At 43.8% G+C, this 9,540-nt stretch overlaps 1 long non-coding RNA gene across 1 annotated transcript; it reads right to left on the reverse strand.

Annotated features, from left to right (window-relative positions):
* Positions 1 to 1,309: 1,309 nt before the first annotated feature.
* On the reverse strand, positions 1,310 to 2,756 carry LOC115592344 (uncharacterized). The gene is made up of 3 exons (XR_003986123.1): positions 2,562 to 2,756; positions 2,318 to 2,377; positions 1,310 to 1,453 (listed from the first exon to the last, which is right to left on the reverse strand). It is a non-coding gene; the product is annotated as an uncharacterized LOC115592344 (long non-coding RNA).
* Between the last annotated feature and the right edge of the window lie 6,784 nt (positions 2,757 to 9,540).

Consider the following 9,540-nt stretch of genomic DNA (forward strand, 5'->3'; position numbering starts at 1 on the left):
ACAGTACCTTTAAGCTGGAGGCGTCAAGGTGGGGAGGAAGGGACGGAGGTGTGGCTCACCAGTGCCCCTCCTGTGGCTGGTGAGCCTGCTCTTTTGGCAGGACTGGACACTGGGCGAGAAGGTGGCCAGCCTGGCCACAGTAAATGCAGAGGCCCAGGTGTCGTCGTCATTGGCGTTCAGTTGGGGAGAGCCTCGTCCTACCGAGCTGCATTGGTTCCTCTGTGCTGGGGAGGGATGAGGCTGCCGACGAGGAGCCACTGGAGCCAGGTGGACCAGGAGGTAGAGGAGAAGGTGCAGGTGGCCGTGCAGACCAGAGACGAGGGGAGCTAAACCTGGCTGCTCTCTCCCTCCGTCTCTCACGGAGGCGGTTGTCTAGGCGAATAGCCAGGGATATTAGGTCGTCTAGACAAGAAGTTTCATCCCTAGCCGCTAGTTCATCCTTGAGCTCCTCCTTCAAACCCTTGACAAATACCCCCTGTAGGGCCCTTTCATCCCACCCACACTCTGCTGCAAGAATGTGAAAGTCCACAGAGTACTGGGAGACTGTGCTGGATCCCTGCTGTAAAGAAAGGAGCCTGCTACTGGCCTCCTTGCCCTGTAAGGGGTGGTCAAAAATCTTTCTCATCTTGGCTGTAAACAAAGGGAGTGAACTACATAGGGGAGAGTTGCTGTCAGACAAGGCCAGCGCCCAGGCGGATGCCCTATCCGACAGCAAACTCATAATAAAAGCAATCTTGGATCTATCAGTGGAGTAGGTTAAAGGCTGTTGATCAAAAACTAAGGAACACTGGTAAAGAAACTGGCTACATGTCCCTAAAACTCCTGAGTACCTGGCAGATGTGGGGATGAAGGGCTCACGGGGATGGTTGGATGGAAGAACCGGGGCGGAGTCCGGAGAGGAGTTCGGAGCGGGATCAGAGTCTGGAGCTGGAGCTGGAGCTGGAGCTGGAGGACTGAGGAGGTGTGTGGACACCTGGTCCAAACGACTCTCGAGTTGAGTAACTCCTGAAGCAAGGCGCTGAAGTGTGTCCATAATTTGTTTAAGGGCCTCTTCGTGTTGCCCCATAAGGACTCCCTGACTTGCTAGCGCCTGCCGAAGTGAGGAGATCTCTGCAGGGTCCATATTGGCCAGATAATTCTGTTATGGGCCTACTGACAGCTGGACCCTAAAGCAGAGGCAGGCAGGTTGGAGAGGTGCGTCAAAAATGTTTATTTTAACAAAGGGGCTCCACAAGTAAAAGCAACAAGTGGCTGGTAAGGCATGCTGGGGAACTAAACCGCCAGAAGACACTCAGGCACGGGGCAAACTCAGGAACTCAGGCAACGAGGCAGCTCAGGGCAAACTCAGGAACTCAGGCAACGAGGCAGCTCAGGGCAAACTCAGGAACTCAGGCAACGAGGCAGCTCAGGGCAAACTCAGGAACTCAGTCACAATGCAGCGAGGTACGAAGAACTGAAAAGGTACACAAAGAAAAACGTCAGCACTAGTTGGCAAGACTGCAGCAAAAACTCACTAGGAGAGGAAGGTCAGCTCTACCGACAAGACGGAATTATCTGGCAGGGGAGAAGGGCCAAGACCAGGTGTATATATGGAGGTGGTACTGATTGAATGGCTGCAGGTGTGCCTCGTCAGCCCCGTCAGCCAAGCCCTGCAGAGGGGGAGGAACAAAGAGGCAGGGAAAAAACAGGCAGGGCAAAAACACCAAAACACAGAACCCTCACAATATGAGTCACCAGGGCCGGAGTGGGACTCATTTTCAGCCCTGGAGTTTCATGCCTCAGACCAGCCCACTTTAGATCACAACCTATTATATTAAAATAATGTAATTACAACATGTTAAGCCCTGTTCTCCAAAGCCTTGTAATTCTGTGTATTTTTTACATTTTTTCTGGTTGCTGCACAATGTGGATATATTTCAACACGAGTGCACATCTCCAACATCATTCTTTGTAACACAACAACCTTTTCAACAAATTCAAAAAAGAATAATTAAAATATTGAATATTAAATTTGAAAACATTTAAAAGTGTTGCACACTTCCTCCAGTTTCCCCTGTCTTGCCTGCACCTGTATCAAATAAAAACCAATAATCTGTATGACTTTAGCATATTTGACATGGAAAACACATTTTGACTGAACCAATTAATATTTTTTCAATGGGATATTACGCAGGCTTATTCCATATCACTTTCATGTGTGTGCTTTGTTTACTATCTTACTTTTAAAGATAAAAAGTATATCGGGCCACTCCTATCATTTGGGAATAGAAAGTGATTATATTGGAACTGATGCTTGCTTGTTCACACACTAGCTCACCTGTTTCTTCAATGACAGCAGCTCCCTTCCTCACCACTGGCTCCTGCTCTGCCTCTGACACTAAATCACATGTTAAAAATGGTCATAATTCTCACCACAAATCTCCCCTTTTACAAGTCAGTTTCATTATTGTTGTGCTGAATCATCTATCATCAATTATCTCAGGGCATTTATCATATAGAGCAGGTCTACACCATACTTATTATATTAATTCTAATAATATTCACTCAATGAGCAATCCTACCTGCCCACTCTGGACCTGTGGTGGGCTCATGGCTGGTGCTAGGTGCAGCATCTGAGGGGCTACAAGACAAAGTTTCCCAGTTATGTGGCATCGCATCATACTATTATTTAAATTATGTAACGTTAGGTTACGTTAGGTAAGACAAGGCTATATGTTACAGAGCCACGCAATTCATTGACTTGATAGTCAACACACTTGCACTTCTGGGGCTGGAGCCAGGCTACAAACACCACTGACAGTGTGCGGCGTGCACCGACGTGTTACGTCAGGCTGCGTCTGCAAAAAAAAAAAAAAAGAAAAGAAAAAAAGAGCTACCAGTGGATACGGCCCAGGGACAGCGGTAACAGCACAAACGTAACACCCACACAATGCCATGACTGAACACCAGCCCAAACTAAATAAATAAATGAAAATAATAATTGAACACCGCCCCTGGCGGCCCAAAAGTTAGACCGGCCCATCGGGAATTGTCCCGATCCTCCTGATTAGCCACTCGAGGCCTGTGAGTCACATCTTACACCCCTGGTGCTGTAAAGAACAATAGCAAGAACTACAAGAAAAACAAAACCGACAACCTGTATCACAGTAAGGAAATAGTGATGTTGATCACAAATAATAACACTGACTTCCAAAATGAAGGCCTCTTTAATGGCCTCCTGACTCTGATGGAATGTGAGTGCAGAGGGAAAGTCTCCTCCTCCTGGCAGTGAAAGAGTATACTGATGTTACTTATCAAGTGTCTTGTTGACAGAAAGCCTGGAGCCATTCCTTGAAGCCTCTCCTGTAGCTTGTGCTTTCCTGGTTTAGTCATTTTTCACCTGACTGCCAAGTCAGTCAATTTAGCTTCACAAAGCTTCACTAGCTCCGATAAAATATCCTCTGATGACTGGATTCAGGTCTCAGCTATATTAATTAATTCCTCCGCCTCTTCTATTCTTTCGTAAATTCTACCAATATCCTCTTTAGTACCATTTATTTGCTGACTGGAGTTTTTCCTGAATTCTTGTAGTTCTTTCACCCTCCGGCTGCATAATGGCTTCCATGTTGCTAATGCTATTAGTTTGCGGCAATTGACCCTTTTTTTAGTTGTCGCATTCCTTACTTTTTTCCTCCCCTTTCTGATGGGCATAATCACTCGCCTACTGTAACTTATGCTGCTTTGGCATTTCTTTTATTGAATGCGAGTTTTATCAAGCATCTCTTGAATGTTGCTGTCGGGAGCCTGTTATACTATGTTGCCATCCCGTCCCGCGCTAGACCGAAAGACGAAGAAAACATTTTATTAACACTGAACATGTCGCATTTTACAAATATACTAAACAATGTATGCTACTTCTTTGTCCCTGTGGAGAAAGTTAAAAAGAAATGTCTCAGTTTAGTGAGTAGTTGAGGTAGGAGAAACTTTATAAACTTTGCAAAATGCTGTCTGTGACTAATTCTTCATTATTTGAGCCTTCTTGTAAATTCAGCAGATGTTCTACATAAACTTCTTTATTTCTTTGTGTAAAAACATGGTGTCTGTTTGTCCCAGAGATGGATGTGTTTATTTGCATATAGAGCAGGTAGAGATGTCTGATTACAAAGCAGGTCACTCAGACACAGGTTAATGTTAGCTGTAAACTGACAGACTGCAAGCTGTGATCCCAACTTTTTTAACTAGGAGCACAGTGGCCCCTAACTAAAAATTTTAGTAGCACAATCACAAAATGTAGGGGCGCACACCATAAATCAATTATATTGACTATATATTATGTATATAATAATATATATTATATAATATAATAATTAAGAAATTATTTTATGTTGAGTTCAGTTTCATGCTGTTCTTTCTTTGCAGGTCGAGTTGGCCTTTATATTTGGTAAAGGGTAGTTCTTCCTTGGCAATGAAAAAGCCCATGTTAAACTTCAGCCTCCTCAACCTCTTGCCTCCTAAATGCAACTGAAAGTGAGTTGCATTAACATTGGAGTACAGGTCACAGCATATTTTTGTCACACCGCGATGAGGGTTGTCTCGTTCTGGGTTTTTGTGGCGTGGCTTCCTGTTTTATTTTGAAAAGTAACTCTCCTCTGGTTTCAGGTCACTTGCCCTTCCTCATGTGTCACAGGTCTGATGTCTCACATTCCATCAGAGTCAGTATTTTGCTTTGAGGTGTTTTGCCTCGTTTATTTCTTTGTGTGTTTTGTATCTTTTTTCTTCTGTATCGTTTTCTCGCTTTTCCCAGATTAGTCATTGTGGTTCACAGCCGGTTCATTTGTCACTATGTTTAAGAGCATGAGAGAGAAATACTTTCAAAATAAAAGCCTGCTTTAATTGTCTATATTCTGCATCTGATTCCTCTTTCAAGCCCAGGCCTGACAATTTTATGCCTTAGACTAGCACTGTGTTTGACCAGTGTGTTTTAACTGTATAGTGCCAGCATTACCTGCATATGTCATGTTCCCAACATGTTGCCGGTATCGACTGCAAAATTTGGAGTTCATGGAATTCGTCTCGCTGAGACCTTAAAGGGATAGTTCGTGTTTTTTGAAGTTGGGTCTTATAAGGCACATATCTATAGTCAGTCTGTTACCTGCCGTAATCAGCCGCTCCAGCCCAGACGCACAGCTCTGTACTGCAGTGAATGGAGTCCAGATGCAAAGCGAATTTTAACCACCTAAAACAAGGCTCACCCAAAAAAAATCTAATAGAGAAAATGCGCACCGCTTTATATCCCCGCCAGACCGCCCTTTCTTTTGGCACGACATTTTCTGTGAGCGCCGTTTCATTGTGTAAACTTTTACTATATGAATAATTTCCATTGTCATTGTCCGTCTAATTTAAATAATGTTTACGTTCAGAGTTTGGTTGGTTCAGAGGCTGCAGCAGCTCTCGTGCACCTCTAGCTACTCCGTTCACAGAGGCAGGGTTACTCAGGTAAGGCACTCTTGATAATCTGTCAAGGCATACACTAGCATGCCATGGCATACTGGTTGAGATACACTGCCCTAGGCTATGGGTCCCTGGACTGTGAGAAGTAGCTCAACTATTTTTAGGTTTGTTCTGAGGTTTCTAAACATAATTTGTGTACTCTGTGCTGAGTCTTCTGATCAGATATTAAAGGGCGTTAATACAAACAAACAAATTCATACTTATTCCTTCACCCAATACGAATCGATAAGAGAATTGATAAGGAATCGGATCGATAAGCAATATCAATAATAGAATCGAAATCGTAAATTTGTATCAATTCCCATCCCTATTCGCCACACTTTGTGTCTTCAGACCCGGACTCATCCTCTGAGTTAGGATTTGACTCTGGCACACTACTGGGCTTCTTGGGGAGAAAATAAGCGTCAAGAGAGTGTTTCTCCATTGTTTGCAGAAAGTAAAACCTTCTCCTCCCGCGCTCGGAAAATCTTTAGGATCCGCCCCTCCCATATTTGACACTTACAGTAGCATTCCTTATTCCCCACTACCTCCCCATTTCACACACATTGGCCTGCCACCTGTAGTCCCTTACACACACAGACGCCGCATTTTCACTGCAGCGGCAGTTCACAAATCCTCCGCCATTGGTCTTCACACAGTGAAGCATCTATGCCTTAAAGACGAACTTCTGTGTAATTCACACAGAAAGCAGGCGGTGTGGCTCCTAAAGAGGCGTGATGGTATATGTCATGATGATAATGTTGCTGTGTGTTTTCAAGGTGTTTCCCCGGTGTCCCCCTGTCAATCTAAACCTGCGGACAGTTTATTATCATATGGATGCTGTTATAATGTGTTTTGATTGAGATCCTGACCCACCAAACATCCTGGAAAGTGACAAATTGACAATGTTTTTCATTGTAAATTACACAATTACATAATCACCATCAGTAAACAGGACACTGACTGACTCTGCCACTCGCGGGGACGGAGGCTGTCTTCTAGGGGAAAGTTCACTGAAGTCTCGGTCCAGAGGGCTGACTGTCACAGAGATTTTTTTCAAGACAAACACTTAGTGAGTTGAAGTCATTTGCCAGTGACAGATGCTGTTTTACGGGCAGAAATGTGACAGTCAGTAGAGTGAAGGACCTGTGTAGTTATCAGACTGTCAGATCGACACGCTCTCGATACGCAACGCCAGTTTATCCATTCACACTGGTTTGGTTCGCCAATTCTGGCGCCGTCTGATACTACCTCCCATGGCTGATCAGCGCCGGAGCAAAATTTCACACCTCGCCGCCTCCAAGAAATTCACACAGAGGCGGAGAATTGGTGCATGATCGGCAGTGTGAATGGGGCTTGTGATTCCATATTCTTTGATTCACCCCTTCCATGTACCAGTGTAAAAAAAATATTCACTGGTATTCACTAAATATGCGACTAAATGTAAACTTCAGTTGCACTCTCTGAAATTTATGTCGCAGTCTGGAGCCCTGGGAAGGATGTCTCGATGTCATCTTGAAGCCTTGAAGTTAGTGAGCAGGGGAACAGTGAAACTTCCACATGCAGCTCTGATCAAGGGCACAGGTGAATAGAGTGTTGGCATTCACCTGTGCCCAACATAAACATATAAACAGAGCCATTGTTTTGCTATATGCGAACTATGCAGGTGCATAGGGCCCCCTTAAGTTGCAAGTCCGGCCTCAATATTTGAGGAGTGACCCAACTGAAAAGGTATGAAAAGTACCTGGCACTTTTTTCATAGCACCTCCGCTGAGGTTACAAGCGAGCCAAGGTGATACGTTTGCCCGATGATTGGTCAGACCAGTACTACTAAGCGAGGAGAGGTGAGGGAAGTTGCGCTGAGCCGCCAGTACCGGTCATTCAGGGTATGGCATCAAAACAAACCCATTCATCTGGTTCAGAAAAAAGAAAAAAGAAGCTAGATGAAGAAAAACGCTCACAGGATAAATGTAAGGTTTGTTTCCATGATGTGGGTGGAGGAGGAGCTTTATTGCCAAATACTTTAAGTGTTTGCTTTAGGAAAGTGCTAAAATAAAATGTATATGTCACATGTGAATGGCATGAGACTGATTGACTGAAGTGACACCTGTGTTAGTGAAGTCCAGCACGTTGGCATTATGTTTGGGAGGGAGGATGTGTTGTTAGGCAGATGTGTGTCACCTGCTGTATCCTCGTCCAGTGGGAGCTGCTGTTCCCTCATAGACCTCCTCTGCTCTTCAATATTTGCCATGTAACATTACTTTACTACTTAATACTAACATTACTTTAGGATTATTTTAGTGTATCCTCAGTTTATAGGTCTCTAATGTGAAGTGTGCTTAACACTAATACATATTAGACCTATTGTAGATGATTATGGACTATTGTGGCAGTAGATTATTGCTCTGAGTGGATTATTGTTAACTCTGAGTTAGTTGCTTCTTTCTTTACCAAATTTATTACATTTATTGTGACCATATAACTTAAACACATTTGCCTACATTCCTACAGTTTAGTTATGTTTTTGATGTATTTTTTTTTTTCAAAAGAATCATAACACAAATTAAAGTATATTTGAAATAAACTATACTATATATGACCGTTAGTTCTTCCCACAGAATATAGGTTCATCAGTTAGGCACAAGTAGTCCACTTTGTAATACCCTGTGAAATATACACAAATGTTCTTCAGTATCACATAGTGCTCATCAGTCATTTATCTTTGTTTTATAACTTTATACAATGTGTTGTAAACTGCTTAAAAGTGACAACTTTAGAAATTGGGTACATGCTTTAAAGAGACACTGTACTGCATATTGCAAAGTGTTACGACCAGGGCCTAGGGGAAACCCTGGCGTAACAAGAAAATGAGACTCCCCTCTTCCTGTTCCCCAAACACCACCAGCAGCGAACGTTTTTAACAAAGTTTTTATTCAAACATAGTTGTTCCACAATCACACAAATGCTGGTAGTCTGGAACAGCAGAGGAGAGCCCACAGGAACTGGAGAGGAGCCGGCCTTTAAACCCATGGCTCCAGGAAAGCAGCCAATCAGCTCCATGGGGCAACCTACAACCAGACACACCTGCAACCAATCTCACACACACACACTCATACTCACAGGTAAAAGAGGGATATTAAAAACAGACAAATAGACACATGACCTCTAGGGTTGTAACACCTCCCCCCTTAAAACTGAACATTTCTCCCATAAAGAAATGTTCATTCAAGTTATTGCAATCGGGTGTTGAGCAATCACAAGTCTGTTCCCTCTTAAAACCAATCTACATAAAAACAGGACCCAAAACCTTATTGGTGGGTGCCACTCCCACAAACAAAATGGCCACCACCATGAGGAGAGAACACAAAAAGCAAATGCACCAACTGTGGTAACAGACACACCAAAAACCGCAACAGGTGCCCAACACAGTGGAGAGCAACAGCCACCACACAAAAGGCATCACTGTATAGTCAACACTACACACAAATGTTGCCAGCTTACACCTAAGCTGCAACCACAAGTGACCCAACAAAAGTGAACTGCCGCCACCACACCCAAAATGGACACCTTGTGATCTCCAACCACACGTTACTGTAAAAAGAGTGTTACAAAAAGAGACAAAAGTGACCAGACAAACTGGAAAGCCACATCCACCACTCAAGATCCACTGAGTGACGCCATCCCAATCACACTAATTAATACACTAAATCAGTAACACCTGTGACCACACCAAAAATGGACTGCAACAACCACACACAAAAGGCATCACTCTGTAGTCACCACTACACAAAAATGTTGCCAGCTTACTCTTAAGCTGCAACCACAAGTGATCCAACAAAAGCGGAGTCCAGTTCCACAACCAAAAGGTCACAAAAAGTTACTGCACACAAGTATTAATTAGGGCCACACATCACAACGTGACCAACACAAAAGCAGCCATCTCACACAAAACCATGTTGCTGTGCACAGTATAAAACGAAGGGAAACAAACTATAGAGACACCCCAACTTTACCTGCCTACAAAAGGTGGCTAACTCACCTAGCTAGTCTTCAGTGGCGTGCCAAGCTCGA

This window comes from Sparus aurata, chromosome 12, assembly GCF_900880675.1.
Source record: "Sparus aurata chromosome 12, fSpaAur1.1, whole genome shotgun sequence".
In the NCBI taxonomy this organism is placed as follows: domain Eukaryota; kingdom Metazoa; phylum Chordata; class Actinopteri; order Spariformes; family Sparidae; genus Sparus; species Sparus aurata.